The sequence below is a fragment of the Thamnophis sirtalis genome, unplaced genomic scaffold, assembly GCF_051295495.1.
Source record: "Thamnophis sirtalis isolate CommonGarterSnake01/CBP01778 unplaced genomic scaffold, rThaSir2_p1.2 scaffold_13, whole genome shotgun sequence".
In the NCBI taxonomy this organism is placed as follows: domain Eukaryota; kingdom Metazoa; phylum Chordata; class Lepidosauria; order Squamata; family Natricidae; genus Thamnophis; species Thamnophis sirtalis.
The window spans coordinates 17,375,464-17,394,382 of NW_028261393.1; the positions used below are offsets into that span (position 1 = coordinate 17,375,464).

Genomic DNA, 18,919 nt, shown 5'->3' on the forward strand with positions numbered 1-18,919 from the left:
CCTGCTTCTCTCCATCCCCATTTCCCAGAATAGCAGATTGGAAGGGACCTTGGAGGTCTTCTAGTCCAACCCTTGATCAAACAAGGAACTCTATACCTTTTCAGACAAATGGCTGTCCAATCTCTTCTTAAAAACCTCCGTCCAAAACTTCTGGAGGCAAGTCGTTTCACTGGTTAATTGTTCTCGCTTTTAGGAAGTTTCTCCTTAGTTCTAGGTTGCTTCTCTCCCTGATTAGTTTGCATTCATTGCTTCTTGTTCTGCCTTCGGGTGCTTTGGAGAAGAGGTTGACACAAACACACACACACACACACACACGCGCACACACACACAAAATAGGGATTGTGTTTCGGTTTTCATGTCACAGTTGGGTGACTGACCTTCAAAAGAGATTTTGCAGAGGATAGTTGGATGAAAACACAAGCCCAGTCTGCAGAAGGGAGCTTCCATGTTGAGAAAGGAAGAAAGCTGCCAGTGGATTTGGCCTGTACAAGTAATCCTCGGCTTACGACCATTCGTTTAGTGAGCGAAGCTACAACGGCATTGAAAAAAGTGACTTATGGACATTTTTTTCACATTTGCAACGTTTTTGCAGCATCCCTGTGTCACGTGATCAAAATTTAAATGCTTGGCAACTGGCATGTATTGCAACCCCTTTGCAACCCCCAAAGTCAATGTGGGAAGCCGGATTCGCTTAACGACCGTGGCAGAAAAAAGTTGCAAAATTGGAGGCGACTCGCTTAACAACTGCCTTGTTTAGCGTTGGAAATTCTGCTCCCCATTGTGGTCATAAATCGAGGACTACGGACCGTTGCTTGTCACAAGAGCCTCGGCCCAAAGCACAGCCTACTCATTTCCTGCCGTGGGCTGTCTTCCATCATTTGTGTTTCTGTGTCAACTCCCTCTTTTCTTCCATCGCTGTCGCCAAACCGAACAGAGCAGCGCTACCTGTTTTTGAGAACGTCCCCAAAGAGATGCTAAATTAATGGCCGCGGTTCTCAGTCGAGGATGGGAGAGGAGGGAGGGAGAGGGGAGGAGACACACACACACACATCACAAACTACTGACTTGAAGGGAAAGGAAACCCAGCAGCTTCAGTGGCTCTGGTGGACCCATTACCTAAGATGAATCACTTGCCATCTGTTGTGTCTCCTAATTATACATGCAAAGCAAAGAGAGAGTCCTGCAAAAGAGTGAGAGTGAAAGAAAGGGATGGAGGGAGGAGGAGGGAGGGAGGAAGAAGAAGGAAAAAGAGGAAGGAAGGAGAGGAAGAGGGAGGAGAAGAGAAGGAAGGAGGAGGAAGGAAGGTGAAGAAAGGAAGGAGAAGAAGAGGAGGAGGAAGGAAGGGGAAGGAAAGAAGGAGAAGAAGAGGGAGGAGAAGAAAAGAAAGGAGGAGGAAGGAAGGTGAAGAAAGGAGAAGAAGAGGAGGAGGAAGGAAGGGGAAGGAAGGAAGAGGAGGAGGAAGGAAGGGGAAGGAAGGAAGGAGAAGAAGAGGGAGGAGAAGAGAAGGAAGGAGGAGGAAGGCGAAGAAAGGAAGGAGAAGAAGAGGAGTAGGAAGGAAGGGGAAGGAAGGAAGAGGAGGAGGAAGGGGAAGGAAGGAGAAGAAGAGGGAGGAGAAGAGAAGGAAGGAAGAGGAAGGAAGGTGAAGAAAGGAAGGAGAAGAAGAGGAGTAGGAAGGAAGAGGAGGGGGAAGGGAGGGAAGGAAGGAAGGAAGGAGAAGGGAGAAGGAAAAGGAGGGGTACCTGTTTGGGCTATGAGGAATAGCTTTTGAACAACCTGAAAATTCATGCTGCCAGATTTTGGTGCTGCAATCACGAGAGCTCCAGGGACAACAAAACGGAGGCCGGAAGCAGCATACAGCCCACAGGTGGCCAATTCCCAGTCTGCTTAGGAGGGGAATCTTGCTGTTTTTCATCTAATGCAGTCAGCATCTCAAGAGTCTTCAAATGGCGGCACATCAGGCACGATGGATAAGGGAGACCAGGTTCCTGCTTGCATCGAAGGGGCGTACGGAAAGGCACAATGTATGAAGATTTGCGCTGTACAGCCAGATACCTGTATACAGGGCGTCCTCGCCTTACGACCATTCATTTATCAACTGCTTGAAGTTGCCAACTGAAAAAAAGAGGGACTTGCAACTACTCCTTGCATTTAAGACCGCCATAGCAGCCCCCACCCTGATCAAAATCCAGGTGCTTGGCAACCGATATGTCTTTACAATGGTTGCAGTGCCCTGGGGTCATGTGATCACCAAGAGCTGCGGTGGTGCGGTGGTCAGAGTGCGGAACTGCAGGCTCCTTCTGCTGCCTGCCGGCTGCCAGCAGTTTGGTCGATCAAATGTCACCAGGCTCAAGGTTGACTCAGCCTTCCATCCTTCTGAAGTGGGTAAAATGAAGAGTCAGACTGTTGGGGGCAAGAGGCTGCTTTGTAAACTGCTTAGAGGAGGCTGTAGAAAGCACTATGAAGTTGTATGTGAGTCTAAGGGCTATTGCTATTTCTCCCTTCCTTTCCTTGGCCCTGGTGGTGCAGTGGTTAGAATGCAATATTGCAGGCTGATTCTGCTCACTGCCAGCAGTTCGAGTCTCACCAGGCTCAAGGTTGACTCAGACTTCCATCCTTCCGAGGTGGGTCAAATGAGGAGCCAGACTGTTGGGGGCAAGAGCCTGACTCTGTAAACCGCTTAGAAGGGGCTGTAAAGCACTGTGAAGTGGTATATAAGTCTTAAGTGCTATTGCTATATTACAACCTTCCCAGCCAATTCCCATTGAGTCAATGTGGAAGAAAGGCAAAAAAGGCCATAAAGTCAGGTGCAATTCAACAACCCCCTGTCTTAACCAATGGAAATCTGCTCCCCATTGTGATTAAGAGCCAAGGTGGCGCAGTGGTTAAATGCAGCACTGCAGGCTACTGCTAGATCAGCAGTTCAGCGGTTCAAATCTCACCGGCTCAGGGTTGACTCAGCCTTCCATCCTTCCGAGGTGGGTAAAATGAGGACCCAGATTGTTGGGGGCAATATGCTGACTCTCTGTAAACCGCTTAGAGAGGGCTGAAAGCCCTATGAAGCGGTATATAAGTCTACTGCTATTGCTATTGCTATTCTAAGTCCCAGGGCTACCTGTAAGTGTAAATTATACCCCCACGGTACCTCCGGTGTGGGGGAGAGTCAGGCTAATTGCCACCGTTTGCAAAGGAGGGTCGGACCTTTTTATAACCGCTGTAGGCAGCCTGGGCATCTTCAGATCCATATTGATTCACAATCCATCCCAGCCTTGAAGTAAAAGTTGAAAGCAATTGTATTCCTTTTTTTTTAAAAGAGAGGTGTAGGAAACCCCGCACTCTCCAGTTCTGTTGTTGGCTCCTATGAACCTCGGCTAACAATGCCAACAGACAGGGGTGAAGAGGATGGTAGTCCAACGTTTTGTGGGCTACAGATCTGCCAACCCCCTTAACTTAAAGTCCCATTGTTTGCTTGCTGGCTCTACTTCTCTTGCATACGAAATCAGTCCTTGAAGCTCATTGGGAGCTGCTAACGCTCATCCACTTCAAATCCTGTAAATAGCTAAATGTTTGTCTTCCTCCAGCATAGTTTACTGTTCTCCTGCCGAGTTATCACGCTCCTTGGGTAGGAGGATAAAAATCTGAGGGTAAGAACGGAATTGATTTCTAGTTTGCATCTAGAAAGTTTTCCCTCTTCCTCCACCAGCCACACACACCTTTGGAGATTAGACAATTTTTTGAACTGAAAAGCAAACATGACACTTGAATGCCCAGGGAACTTTCCTGGAAATATTCCAATCCCCAGATTTATTACATCGGATTATGTGTCATCTTGTTGACATTGACTCTTAGGGACCCCCTAGGCCAGGGCTCTGCAAAGTTGCCCCCTTTAAGACTGGTGGACTTCAACTCCCAGAATTCCCCAGGCAATTGCCTGGGGAATTCTGGGAGTTGAAGTCCACCAGTCTTAAAGGGGGCAACTTTGCAGAGCCCTGCCTTAGGTCAACTTTGGTTGCAGGTATTGATTGAGTAATTTCCATTTGTGTTTGGTTTTTTAAAGTCTGCAGGCTGCCCTTCCAGACAACTTTCTTTTTGGGACAGCTGGCCACTAAGAGTGACAGTGAAAAATGTCGGGTAGCTGAAGCAGTTGCTGAAATATAATGTATAAATAGGACAAAGAGGCCACGGTTTTACAGAGTTCATCTATCGCAGTACATCACAAACCGTAACTTAGTGGGACATGTGAACCCAGCTATACGGCTAGGTGTAGTCGCGTTTGTTTAAGGCAGGGGGGTCCAAACTTGGCAACTTTTAAGACTTGTGGACTTCAATTCCCAAGCATGGCTGGCTGGGGAATTCTGGGAGTTGACGTCCACAGGTCTTAAAGTTGCCGAGGTTGGACACCCCTGGTTTGAAGTGAGGAAAGACCAATGGTGGGAAGCTGCCGGTGCGCAAAGCACACCTAAAGCGCTTGTGCGCAGCGCTGAAGATGGAGCATTTAGAGGCTCAGCTGCTTACCTTCCAACTCGACAACGGTAAGTAGAACAGCGAGGGGGTGGGAATCATCTGTGCCAAGCGATTGAGATGAGCTAGAAAGCAGGCAATAAAGGGCAGGATAGGGCAGGGGTGGGTGGGCAGAGCCAACTGATTGTCAGAGCTACCACCCCTGGGGAGGACACTTGGAAAGGTTGAAGGAAGTCCTACATGCCAACCAGAAGAGCAGCTGTCTGTGGCTGCAGGGTTTATACCTGCCGAGGTGGCGCAGTGGTTAGGGTGCAGTACTGCAGGCCGCTTCAGCTGACTGTTATCTGCAGTTCAGCGGTTCAAATCTCACCGGCTCAAGGTTGACTCAGCCTTCCATCCTTCCGAGGTGGGTGAAATGAGGACCCGGATTGTTGTTGGGGGCAATATGCTGATTCTGTAAACCGCTTAGAGAGGGCTGAAAGCCCTATGAAGCGGTATATAAGTCTAACTGCTATTGCTATTGCTATACCACATGCTTGCTTGTTTTCTTTAACTACGGTTGAGGAGGCCACTTGCTAAACTATAAACTATGGTTTACAAAACCCAATAGCTGGAATCATTTTGGCTCCATGTGATTTGTGAACCTAGGCTGAGCCATATGGTCAAGATCTGACCTTATACAAAGCACCTTCCTTGTTTTCCCATGCTCATGTTTCCCGAGTATGGACTTTGTGATTGACATCATCAAGATTTGTATAGATTTTAATTACAGACACACAAGTGTGCCTTATTCTTGTCATCTTTCTTCCGTTTTATGCCCTGACACATTTTTCTGTCTCCTCCTCCTTCCGTTTTGGTGCCTAAGCAGTAGGGTTTGGACCTGAACATTTTTGGTGTTTCGACATCTCCAGATTCTTGGCCCACGTGGCTTTCTAAAGCATCCTTAGCTCCTTTCTGGATTGTGGCATTTGGGCATCTGTCTCCACTCGCCAAAAATGTCCCCCCCTCCTCTTGTTAGAGACACGCAGTATTATTGTGTAGTCTCCCACAGTTGTAATTCTCTTCCACAGCTGGCAGAAGTTGCTGCCGTCCTGATGTTCTTATTCTCCTTTGCAACATCAGGAATGAATGATAAAACTCTTAGGAGCAAAGAGGTTTAGCAAAAAGGTGGCCATAGCAACAAATGAATGGAGTTGTTGTTTCTCTAACCCCCCCCCCCCCTTTGATAAAATAACGGGGATGAATTCCCGTTCTGGAATGGTGCGACAATCGTAAAGTTTTCCATCTTGGATGTCCTCCTGTCTGGAGAGGCTAGCATTCCAGTTCCAAATCCCAGCCCCGAAGGGCCCCATGGAAACCAGAGTCCTCTTAGGCTATCTTCCACCCCCTTCCTCCCCCCCTCCCCAATTAGAGAAAGAGTGGGGAAGGCAAGGTCAGGTGCATGCTTTGAGAATCAAAGAGGAGATATCTTGTTCCCGTCCTTCTCATCGCCAGGCGTTGCCAAAACCATGTTGAGGAGCTTTGGAATTTTTCGGGGCAGGAGGTAAGAAAAAACTTCAGAGCATCACAATGCTAAATTCTCTACCCGATGCCTGATCCAAAAGAAGAAGAAAAAAACGGGAAGGGAGAAGTGTGATTCTGCTCTTTCTCACTCCTCCCCCCCCCCCCCGCACCTCTTCCATCTTGAATGGAAAATTCTTGTTCCTCCTTTCCATCTCAACCAGGGAATGAAACAGCCTCCCAAGAGGTCCTGTTTTTAAGTTGGCGGGGGAGAGGCAGAAAGGAAGGGGGGAGGGGGGAGAGAGAGAGGCTGGGGGGGCCTCGTGTCTGCCATTTGCTGCCTCCAAGGAGCCTGAAACTGTTAAACTAATTAAAGATTTTCAGCACCAGGATTAATCCTTTTGCAGGGTGGTTATTGTGAGCCCAGGTAGTCTATTAGTTTACCAGGCGAAGATATTGGATTTCTGAAAGACAAGTCAGCACTCTTTGGGGGCTGTTATCTTTCTAAGGCTCCAGGGGTCAGGAGGTAGCAAGGAGAGGTGACTGCAATTTCTCTCTCTCTCTCTCTCTCTCACACACACACACACACAGAGAGAGAGAGAGAGAGAGAGAGAGATCCTTGCTGAATATGCTGCTCAGCTCTACCTTTTACACACACACCCTTTGCAATTTCATGTAGGCTTGTCTCTGCTTCTCTCTTTCTGTCTTTCTCTTTCTGTTTTCGCTTTCTCTCTGTGTTTCTTTCTCTTTCTTTCTGTCTTTTTCTTTCTTTCTCTTTTCTGTTTATTTCTCTTTCTTTCTGTTTCATTCTCTTTCTTCCTCTTTCTTTCTTGTTCTATCTTTTTCTTTCTCTCCCTCTTTCTGTTCATTTCTCTTTCGTTCTGTTTCTCTCTCTTTGTCTGTTTCTTTCTCTGTCTGTTTCTTCCTCTCTTTCTTTGTCTTTTTCTCTCTCCATTTCTCTATTTCTCTTTCTGTTTCTCTCTGTTTCTTTCTCTCTCTGTTTCTTCCTCTCTTTCTTTCTATCTTTTTCTTTCTCTATTTCCCTTTCTTTCTGTTTCTCTGTTTCTTCCTCTCTTTCTTTCTGTCTTTTTCTCTCTCTCTCTTTCTTTCTTTCCCTCTCTGTTTCTTTCTCTCTCTGTTTCTTCCTCTCTTTCTTTCTGTCTTTTTCTCTCTTTTTTTTCTGTTTCTCTGTTTCTTTCTTTCACTGTTTCTTCCTCTCTTTCTTTCTGTCTTTCTCTCTCTCTCTTTCTTTCTGTTTCTTTCTCTCACTGTTTCTTCCTCTCTTTCTTTCTGTCTTTCTCTTTCCTTCTTTCTCTATTTCTCTTTCCTTCTGTTTCTGTTTCTTTCTCTCTCTTCCTCTTTCTGTCTTTTTCTTTCTTTCTCACTCTCTTTCTCACGTTTCTCTTCCCCCTCCCCCCCCCTTTAAGGCCTTTCCTGCATCCAAGCATTTGTCCCTTCTCTTGTGTGGTCCCTGCTACATTTTGCTAAGGGAGGGGATGCCCTGGCCGACACCCCAGCAACGTCAACGTCCAGAGCCCCTAATGCGAAACATGTGGCCGCAGCCTGGAGCTGAGCAAAGGGAGGTGCAAGGGAGAAAGACCATTTGTCTCCTCTCCCTCCCACCCACCCCCCAGCTGTGGCCCTCTTCCACCCCTCCCTTCCTGGGGCCAAGTCTGTGAATAGTTGGCATGGGGAATGGAAGGCTGAGCTGAGTTCCGGCCTGAAAAACAGCCTGGTATTCTTCCTCTTCTTTCCCCATGAGTTGAGACTTCGGTCTGTTTGAGGTTGTCTGCATGCTGCTGGCCCTTTTGAGTTCCTTCTCTTGGAAGGAGCAGAACAAATAAAGAGGGGAGATGGGGGGGCTGCTTAAAGAGAGCAAGCACCAAGCCCAGCCTGAAGACTTCATCCACCAACTCACATGTATGTATGGCCAAGAGTGACCCATTCTGTATGCCAGGAGAATGAGTCATTGTCTGCTCCAGGGAGCTTGGCTCCCTCCCTCTTTCCTCCCTCCCTCCCTCCTTCCCCAAAGCTCTTTTTCTGTGCTCAGGCTGCGCCCGCTTACCTGCCTTAGCATTCAGACAGGGAAGAAATGTGGAGACAAGGTGGTGGGAGGAATGCGATGGGAGACAGAGCGAGGTAACCAGAGGACAACCCTGTGAGATGCACCGCCCCTTGTTTTGCTGAAGGCCAGGAAGCTTCTCAAAGGGATGGTGCATCTCAAATGCAGGGAAGTATCCATAGCCAAAATGTCTTTAAGGTAGCCAGAATGACTCAGGAGCTCATGCAGGTAGTAGCAATAGCAATAGCACTTAGACATATACCGCTTCACAGTGCTTTTACAGACCTCCTAAGCAGTTTGCAGAGTCAGCCTCTTGCCCCCAACAATCTCTATCCCCATTTTACTCACTTCGGAAAGATGGAAGGCTGAGTCAAACTTCAGCCAGTCAGAATCGAACTCCTAGCAGTGAGCAGCCTGAAATACTGCATTCTAACCGCTGGGAGGGAGGGAGGGAAGAAAGGAAGAAAGCAATAGCACTTTTATACCGTTTCACAGTGCTTTTTACAGCCCTCTCTAAGCAGTTTACAGAATCAGCCTCTTGCCCCCAACAATCTGGATCCTCATTTTACCCACCCTGTTCGAAAAGGCTTTGAGGAGCCCTGGTAGCACAGTGGTTAGAATGCAGCATTGCAGGCTAACTCTGCTCACAGCTTGGAGTTCGATCCTGTCTGGCTCAAGGTTGACTCAGCCTTCCGTTCTTTCGAGGTCAGTAAAATGTGGACCCAGATTCTTGGGGTTTGTAAAGATTGTAAACCCCCCCCCCCCAAGAGTGCCGTAAAATGCTATGGAGCAGTACAGATCGTCCTTGACTCACAACCAGTTGAGCTCATTGTTAAGTGAAACATTTGTTAAGTGATTCTGCCCAATTTTACCATCTTTCTTGCCATCGTTGTTAAGTGAATTACTGCAGTGGATACGTTAGTCACCTGGTTGTTAAGTGTGAATCTGGCTTCCCTGTTTACTTGGCTTGTCAGAAGGTCGCAAAAGGAGATTGCATAACCTTGGGATCCAGCAACGGTCATATGTATGAACCAGTTGCCAGGCGCCTGAATTTTGATTCCCTGATCCTGGGGATGATGCAAAGGTCGTAACCCTTGAAAAACGACCATAAGTCACTCTTTTCAGTGCAGTTGTAACTTTCAATGGCCACTAAATGAACTGTTGTAAGTGGAGGACTACCTGTATATAAGCCTAAGTGCTATTGCTATTTGGGAAAGGCATCTCTGGGCATGGCAATGGGTGGGGTTTTGCTCCCAATTTGCTTGGCTTTGCAGAAGAATGGAAGTACATCAGGCTATTGAATAAATTCTTCTTCCCACACCGTACTCCCTCTCCTCCTCCATGCATGGGGGTGTTGTGGCTCACCAGCGGAGGTGGCAGCAGATTCAGACATTGAGGAGGTTGGGGAGAAACATGGGCCAATCATGGAGTCTGGGGAAGGCTCTGATGAGGGCTCTGTGTCGGAGGCAGAGAGGGGGCCAGGGCCATCTGACAGTTATCAGCTGCCTTCAGAGTCAGACATCAGTGAGGCAGATTAGCAGCTGGAGCCTGTTCCCAGTGTGCACATGCGCAGAGTTGCCAGATGAAGAGAACAGCTAAAGAACAGGGGTTGACTTGAGAGTTAGGCCACAGGTGGACGATGAATGGCCCCTCCCAGAGGAAATAAAATAGGAGCGAAAGGGGAGTGGAGTTTGCAGGAGACAATTAGTTTGCTTAATTGGTTTGTGACTCTCTGAGACTCCTTGCCAAGTACTGCAGATATCGGCGTGGCAGCTCTCCAAGCCAGATAAGGTCTGTGACTGTAAATCCTCCCTTGAAAGACTTTGCTGGATGTGAATGAGCAGAATTCACAATAAATTAATAAAAGGGGTTTTTGTCAGGACAAGGAGTTTGCTTCATGCTCTTGGGAAGCCTCAGTCAGAACAGGGGTGTGTGTAGCGTGTCAAAACCCTTTGGATGGTCTTGGTTATATCTTTCCCCACTTCAAAACCCATGCTGCCCCCTGGAGATGGAGGAACAGGGAGGGGGAGAGGTCTGCATCCCTCTCCCCCCTGCGTGGTCAACAGTTGCTCTGAGCTGTTTTTGAAGCAGATGAGGTTTCCCAAACAGCCACGGAAGAGGTGGGAATTACAAGCCCCCTGGCAGGCACAGGCTTGTTGCAACAATAGGAGAATCAGGCAAGGCAGGGAGGCTCCAGCCCATGAATTACAATGGTTGCAAGAATGGTGGACCGTTGTTACTGTGCTGGGTGTGTGTATGTGCTCTCCTGGTTGGAGAGCAACAATTCTCGCAATGGGCTTGTAAGTGCTTGTAGCCTTCGCTGAGGAACTGGGGTGACCGGGTGAGAAATTGCCTATATATTCCGAGTCGGATCTCTCTGTGTGCAGCTGGGGTGGGTTCCTGCCAGTTCTACGCTCTTCTATAGAAGAGGTTCCACAAATCTACAGTGCCATTTAGAACCGGTTCCAGCTCCCTCCCCCCCGCCCATCCGCGCATCATCAAGATGAAGAGCGAGAGGAGGAATTCTGGGAGTTGAAGTCCACAAGTCTTAAAGCTGTCAAGCTTGAACAACCTTGGGTTTTTTTTTCTAAAGGGTTAGGGGTGCAAGGGTCTTGTAACTTGACAGCTTTAAGACTTGCACACTTCAATGCCAGAGTTCCTGAGCCAACGTGACTGGAGGAGGAATTCTGGGAGTTGAAGTCCACAGGTCTTAAAGCTGTCAAGTTTGAACACCCCTGGGGTTTTTTTCTAAAGGACTAGGGGTGCAAGGGTCTTGTAACTTGACAGCTTTAAGACTTGCGTGCTTCAAATGCCAGAGTTTCGGAACCAACGTTTTGGTTGCTAAGCAAGAGCGTTGTTAAGTGAGTTTCACCACATTTTACAAATTGGCCATGCCCACCCAGTCACATGGCCGGCAAGCCACTCCCACCCAGTCACATGGCTGGCCAGCCACTCCCACCCCATCACATGGCTGGCAAGCCACTCCCACAAAGCAGGCCACACCTACAGAAGAGGTTCTAAAAAAATTTGAAACCCACCACTGGTGTGTGTGTAGGGGGGGTGAGTGTGTAAGGCAGTGATGGCTAATCATCACGGACCAAGTTCCCAAAATGTGCATGTCCAAACTCCCAAAATGCAATGCGTGTGCGGCCCCCCCTGCATGCGTCTCCCTGCGCATGTGTATGTGGATCCCCACATGCACCCCACCCCCCATGCATGCACGGCAGAGACCTAAAGACTAGCTGGCCGGTGGGAGGTGTGTGGTCATGCGCAGTGGAGCTGAACTGGGCCGAAGGCTCACGTGCCGTCAGAGAGGGTGGTGCGTGCCACCTCTGGCACCCGTGCAATAGGTTCTCCATCACAGGTGTAGGGGCATTTTGTGTGTAGGATTCTGCTTTGTACGAGGGTGTGTGCAGCTCTGCTACTCTGAGCCACTGGCTGAGGTCACACATCACACTAAGCGGCTGCGCACTTTTCTTTTGGCTTAGCCCTCAGTGGGGGAAAAAGATATCCCAATTTACCTTAGGATTTGACATCAGGGTTTATTGCCAGCTGCCTGAATGTAATGGGGGCTTAGTGTGACATACACAAATGCCGTCCCCCCACCTTGTTTGTTTGCACTGACTTGGCTTATTACTGGTTTGGGACTTGCATCCTACCCAAGTCTCTTCATTAGTCCATAGAGGTCATCAAAGTTGCGGATGACACCAAGCTGGCAGGAATAGCCAACACTCCAGAAGACAGACTTAAGATACAGAAGGATCTTGACAAACTTGAACATTGGGCACTATCTGATAAAATGAAATTTAATGGTGAAAAGAGAAACAAAATGCACAGAAACGAAATGCACAGGTACAGTATAGGTGGTACCTTGCTCAACAGTAGTAACTGTGAAAGGGATCTTGGAGTCCTAATGGACAACCATTTAAATAAGAGCCAGCAGTGTGTATCAGCTGCCAAAAAAGCCAACACAGTTCTAGGCTGCATTAACAGAGGGATACAATCAAGATCACGTGAAGGGTTAATACCACTTTATTATTCCTTGGTAAGGCCACACTTGGAATACTGCATCCAGGTTTGGTCATCATGATGTAAAAAAGATGTGGAGACTCTAGAAAGAGTGCAGAGAAGAGCAACAAAGATGATTAGGGGACTGGAGACTAAAACATGAAGAACGGTTGCAGGAACTGGGGATGTCTAGTTTAATAGAAAGAAGGACTAGGGAAGACATGATAGCAGTCATCCAATATCTCAGGGGTTGCCACAAAGAAGAGGAAGTCAAGCTATTCTCCAAGGCACCTGAGGGTAGAACAAGAAGCAATGGGTGGAAACTAATCAAGGAGAGAAGCAACTTAGAATTGAGGAGAAATTTCCTGACAGTGAGAACAATTAATCAGTGGAACAGCTTGCCTCCAGAAGTTGTGAAAGCCCCAACACTGGAAGTCTTTAAGAAGATGCTGGATAGCCATCTGTCTGAAATGGTATAGGGTTTCCTGCCTAGGCAGGGGGTTGGACTAGAAGACCTCCAAGGTCCCTTCCAACTCTGCTATTGTATTGCATTGTAAAAGCAAGAGCAGGTAAACATGAATTTTGGGATAAGCAAATCAGGATCAGCGAGTGGGAAAATGTCTGTGTGTGTTTGTGTCTGTGTGTAATCTCTGTGCAGGTCCATGCAGCATGAGCCTGCAACACACGTGTGCATTGGTATCTTTTGCCTGTACCCACTTTTCCTCACTTCCAGGGCCTTGTGTCAGTTTACATGCAAAGGTGACGCTATTCATCAGGATGCAGGAAGTCCTCGACTTACAACCATTCATCTGGTGACTCTCTGAAGTTGCAATGGCCCGGGGGGAGGGGGGAGTGACTTATCACCGGTTTTCCCATTTGTCACCACTGCAGCAGCCCCATGGTCATGTGATCAAAATTCAGGCAGCTGGCAACCAGCTGGTCTTTATTGCAGCATCCTGGGGTCATGTGATCACTATTTGTAACCTTTCCCAGCCGGCTTTCGACAAGCAAAATCAATGGGGAAGGGTGGAAAACCAGATTCACTTAAGGCCGGCATGTTTCACTTAACATCTGCAGCCTTTCACTTAAAACAACAGTGGCAGAAAAGGCCGTAAAATGGAGCACGACTTGGCGAACATCTTCCTTGCTTAGCCGTGGAAATTTGGGGCTCCCATCAGGGTCGTACGTCGAGGACTACCCGTGCATTTCCTGGGTTGGGAGCAAGGACTTGAGATAGATCTCCTCTTTTTCTGGCCACGTGTCATGAGAATGTCTCCGCCTGCCATTTGGAGTGGACCTTTCCTCTCGGGGGGCATCCGGCCTCATCTCTCTCGGTATCAAAAGGATCCCCATGGATTGACTCTGCGTCTCTTGGTCCCAGAGAAAGCTCGACTCCTGGGACTGGAGCTCGGGATTTGGAGGGTTTTTCCATGTCCCACTTGAGTTTAGAGAGAAGCTGGCAGGAGGAGGGAGTCTTGGGAGGGGCTGGGACCCACTGACTTGAATGAAAAGCCTTCTCTGTTTGGCCTACTTCTTCTGACTTTCTGGCTGCTTCTGCCAGCTCCAGGCAGTTGAGACTGGCCTGGTCCTCCGAGGGCCGTTTTCTCTATTCCACATTCGCCCCTTTGCTGTAACTCTACACCTTCCATGCCTGCAACTGCCACCGTGTGCAGAGGCCGGGAGGGAACGGAGGGGTGCTGAGAAGGGCATCTCCTTGCCAACTCCCAAAAATTGTAGGGAAAGGAAGAGGAGAGCTCTGGATTCAGTCCTCACCTCCCTCTCCAAGCAAGAAACAGGCAGGCTCAAGTGGGACTGAGTTGTGCACAGGAAAGCAGAAACACGGTAGCTCAGGGGCTAAGACGCTGAGCTTGTTGATCAGAAAGGTTGGCAGTTCAGCGGTTCGAATCCCTAGTGCTGTGTAATGGAGTGAGCTCCCATTACTTGTCCCAGCTTTTGCCAACCTAGCAGTTTGAAAGCATGTAAAAATGCAAGTAGAAAAATAGGAACCACCTTTGGTGGGAAGGTAACAGCATTCTGTGCGCCTTCGGCATTTAGTCATGCCGGCCAGATGACCACGGAGACATCTTTGGATGGAGCTGGCTCTTCGGCTTTGAAGCGGAGATGAGCACTGCCCCCTAGTGTCAGGAACGAGCATCATGTCTGTGCGAGGGGAACCTTTACCTTAAACCAAGATAGCTGAAAGACGAAGGTCGTCTGCATGTGGCAGGCAGCAGGGGGGGAAGATAGCCTCTGGGGTGGTGCAGAGAGCCCTGGGAGTCTGCCAAAAGCATGAGGTCACTTCCTGCTGTGGCTTTCCTGCAGTGGGGAGCCCTTCTAGAACTGTCGGGGTGGGTGGGCGGAGCCTCCAGCAGCCACCGCTACCAGTTCGCCCGAACCGGAGAGAACCGGCTGAATCCCAGCTCTGGCCTGTAGCCTTCCAGGGGACCCTTTGGAAGTAGTTTGCCCTTGCCGTCTTCCTAGGTTTTTGTTTTGATTTGATTTCGCAGTCCGCTCGAGTTCCCAGCCACTTACTAATCAGGTCCAGCCGTGCCCAGCTTTTGAAGGTCACCAAAGCCAGCTCGATGTCCAGGAAAGTAGGAGTGTAAAAACGCAGGCGTGGAAAGCGGAGGGAGGACCATGCCAGCAGCTGGGTAGAGACAGAGTGGCACACAGCAGGGGGATAGATCCAAGTGTGAACCTGTAGTGGGATAACAAAGATGGAGGTGACAAATCCATTTTCAGTTGTAGAGCAAAGGGCACAGTTCCAAGGCAACATGGCTGGGCGAGGCCGAAGAGGAGGGCACGGCAGAGAGGAGGAACGCAACAGTTCAGGGTGGATGCAAAGAGCAGTTGAAAAGCACCAAGGTGGTAGGCAGACCCTGTGAGTGTAATAAGTAGCATCGCCCTCAAGAAGTGGCTTCAAATTCCTCAGTGGCCACTGTCAAGTCAGCCTCAAATCCTCCAAAGGATTATTGTGCGAATAAAAGGAAACTTTAGGTTTTCAAACTCTTTTTCCCATATTATTCTTAGGGTTTCCATGCCCTTCATCAACTACTGCAGCTCAGGAGATGGTGCTAATTTGCTAATTTATCTTTTCAGAATCTGTCGCCTTTTCTTCTTTGCAGCTGCTTAATACGTTGTTGACTACTTTGCATCCCTCTCTCTCTCCCTCTCTCTCTCTGTCTCTCTTTCTATGTCTCCCTGTCTCCCTCCCTCTCTTTCTCTCCCTCCCTCTCTTCCTCCTTCCCTCTCTCTCTGTTTCTCTCTATCCCTCCCTCCCCCTCTCTCTGTATGTCTCTCTCCCTCTGCCCCTTTCTCTCCCTCCCTCCTTTTCTCTCTGTCTCTGTCTCTTTCTTTCCCTCCCTCTTTCTCTCCCCCCTCTCTCCCTCCTTCCCTTTGTCTCACTCTCTCCCTCCTTCCCCCTCTCTCTCCCTCCCTTTCTTCTTCCGTCTATTTCTCTCCCTCCCTCTCTTCCTCCTTCCCTCTCTCTCTGTCTCTCTCTATCCCTCCTTCCCCCTTTCTCTGTGTGTCTCTCTCCCTCTGTCCCTTTCTCTCCCTCCCTCCTTCTCTCTCTGTCTCTTTCTCTTTCTCTCCCTCCCTCTCTCCCTCCTTCCCTTTGTCTCTCTCTCTCCCTCCCTCCCCTCTCCCTCCCTCCCTCTCTCCCTCCCTCTCTTTCTCTGCCTCCCTCTCTCCCTTCTTGCCTCTGACTCTCTCTCCCTCCCTCCCCTTCTCGCTTTCTATGTCTCCCTCTATCTCTTTCTCTCCCTCCTTCTCTCTCTCCCACTCTGTGTGTGTGTGTGTGTGTGTGTCCCTCCCTCTCTCCCCCTTTCCTGACAGAGGCTTTCTAGTCTATCACTCGGAGAAACATTGAGTTCAGCTGGTAGGAAAAGGTTGAAATTCACTTAGTTTCTTTGTTGGTCCCCATGTAGGCGTCCCTTCACCAATCCCCCCCCCCCCCAACGAAAGCCCAAACCATAAGGATTTGCTCCCTAGTGGGCCTGTGAACCTTCAAACGCCTCCCCTGACATTAGGACTTGGAAAGGTGTGCAGGCTTAGCCTGGATTGGGTCCCAAACTTTGCTTTGAAGCTCTAGGTTGGAAATTCTGTTTTTTAGCCAGGACTTATGGGTGGCCTTGGCAGCATTCTGCCTGGTGATGACCCACAGCCCTGGCTCTGCGCAGGATCTTTTGAACGGAGCTCTTTCCCCTAGAATAAGCAGGGGAAATATTTCCTCCTGAGATGCTGTCCACCCGGTGGAGGAAGAGCCAATGCCACAGTCCACCATGTTTGCCCTGACTCCTCCCTTGCAGCCTGGCAGATGGACCAGGCAGATGTGTCAATATATACATGAGGCCAGTGGTATGAGCATAATCGGTCTCCCAAAATAAACAGCCCTAGACTGGCCCACATTCCAATCTCTGCTTCAGCTCTTTATCTGTGAAATGGGAATTAGCCTGTTTTGGCAAACTCGGTTCCTGCAGTCCCAGGAGACAGAATTTGGGATTCCAAGGGAATTCAGGTCCAAAGTTTAGGTTTTCAGAGAGGGAGGAAAGTTTATTCTTCCCTTCGCTTTCCTGTCCTCTCCTTCCACGTCCTTTCCTTCCATGTTCTTCCCTTCCCTTTCCTTCCTTTCCCTTCCCTATCCCATCCTTTCCCTTCCATCTCCTTCCCTTCTACATCCTTTCATTCCACATCCTTTCTTTCCCTTCCTTCCCTTCCCTGTCCTTCCCTTTTCTTCCACATCCTTCCCTTTCCCATGCTTCCCTGCCACATCCTTCCCTTCATGGAAGACCAAGTCAACTTGCCAAGCTCCTCTTTGCCTGAGATCTCCCTTGATTGGGGACTCCGGGATGCCTTTGTCAAATGAAAATGAACATCCTTCCGCCTGCAATCACCCACCACACACATCTCGATGGCTCACCTATTCCTTGCAGACACTGCGCCTCCTTGAAATGGTTGCGATAAGGAAGAGATTACGCTTTATGGTGGGAAATAGAAGAGGCAAGGATGGGGAGTTGACTTCCTGGGACTGCTTGGAATCACGGTCTTGCCGTCCAAGCGACGGTGGCCTTGCATTCAAGATAAGGAGTACTGGATCCTTGGCTTGCAAGGGACTTGTGCAGATATAAGGGCCCCAGAACAGGGTGTAGCGCTGTGTGAATGAAACCTGGGAGAGTGAGAGGTTGGAGTAGGGAGATGATGCCCCAACTGCTTAGCAAGCAGTAGCCGAGGTGGCAGTTTAGTTCACGGTGGATTCTGCTATCCTGACCTCCTTCAGGTTGCTGCATGAGAAGGGTTGGCTATCTGCACCCCTTGCAAATTAGTTGTTGTTGTTGTTGTTGTTGTTTCATCCTTGTGCTTAAGACTCTCAGCCAACTCCATGTTCTACTTCTTCTTTGCTTTATTGGCTGCATTCAATGCACACAGCCCGGTTAGTGAATTACCCATTTTATAGGTTTGTGCAGGGCCTCAAACAGAGCGAGTCGGGCTTGCGCAAAACACACTAAAGCACAGATGCACATGTGTGCCCATACTCTCAGAGGCCGATCAAGGCAACAGCTGACTGAGCTTAATAGGCTGTTTGTATGTAATTGCTACGCTCACCACTGACTGAGTTAAGTATGTTGAGTGGACACGTACACACACAACACACACACACACACACACACACACACACCCCGAATAGCTATAGTATGGAAAGAGGCGGACGCTTTTCTATGCTCTGGTAAATAGACCCAGACATTCCCCAATGCATGTTGGCAAAACCCCTGTCTCTCTCTAGCCTGTGGGTAAAAGTGCACAAGCCGTGTGAAAACTGAGAGATAGATTTTGGTGTGCAGAGCATGAATACCACTTCTCCCCCCCCCTTTCTTCTCTCTCTTTCTCTTTCTCTCTCTGTGTCTCTGTGTCTCTGTCTCTCTGTGTGTGTGTCTCTATCTCTCACTCACTCTGTCTTTGTGTCTGCCTCTGTCTCTGCCTCTGTCTCTCTCTCTCTATGCGTCTCTGTCTCTGCCTTTCTCTCTGTGTCTCTGTCTCTCTCTCGCTCTGTCTTTCTCTCTCTGCCTCTGTCCCTCTGTGTGTGTGTGTGTCTATCTCTGTCTTTGTCTCTCTGTCTGTCTTTCTCTGTCTATGTCTGTCTGTCTGTTTGTCTCATTCACTTACTCACACACTCACACACGCACAGACACATACTTGCTCACACACCACACAGCTTGAGATAGGAGGATGACTGTAGCTAATAGAGTTTGGCTGATGCCCCTGCAGGGCTATGATACCACGGACAGAAAGGGAAGAGAAGAACAGGGAGGGGAAACCAGACGAGGAAGGAAAGGCCGAGAGCGCCTGGGATCCGCTGAGTGACAGCCGGGTCTGGCATCCAAACAGACGCACAGACATTTTGTCTGTTTATCAGAGCCACACAGGCCTCTGACCCACACTGTAATGCCCCTTGGGTGAGGTGTGTTGCATTCTCCAGGAGCCTTTCTCCCCCCCCCCACTCCCTCATGCACATCTGTTGTACTCCAAAGCCAAACCCTTTGTATTTTTAATGACCTTGAGCAGGAACCAGCTACCCTGAACAAAAGACACAGGATTCCCTCACTTCTGGCGGGTGGGGGCCGCCTAGCTCAAACTTGCTTCTAAGCCAGGAAGGCTCAGGAGGAGGGAGGAGGGTCCTTCCTTGCAAAAAAAAAAAAAAAACCAGCGAGTGGGTGGGTCAGGTTTTCCTCTTCTGCCTTGGCAAGGCGGCCTCTGTTTCTAAGGGACAGGGCCAAGCAGGGTTTGAACACACTTCATGGGACCGCCGGCCAGCCCCCTCCAGCCAGAAGGATCGTTTGGCCAAAGAGAGCTGTATTCGGGGGGGTGGGGGGAGGTAGAGTCCGCACGCATACC

The 18,919-nt window shown here is 49.2% G+C and overlaps 1 protein-coding gene across 5 annotated transcripts in view; it reads left to right on the forward strand.

The window, feature by feature from the left end:
• Positions 1-18,919, forward strand: part of AHDC1 (AT-hook DNA binding motif containing 1) — a 276,021-nt gene that overhangs the window by 194,957 nt on the left and 62,145 nt on the right. The window lies entirely within an intron of this gene.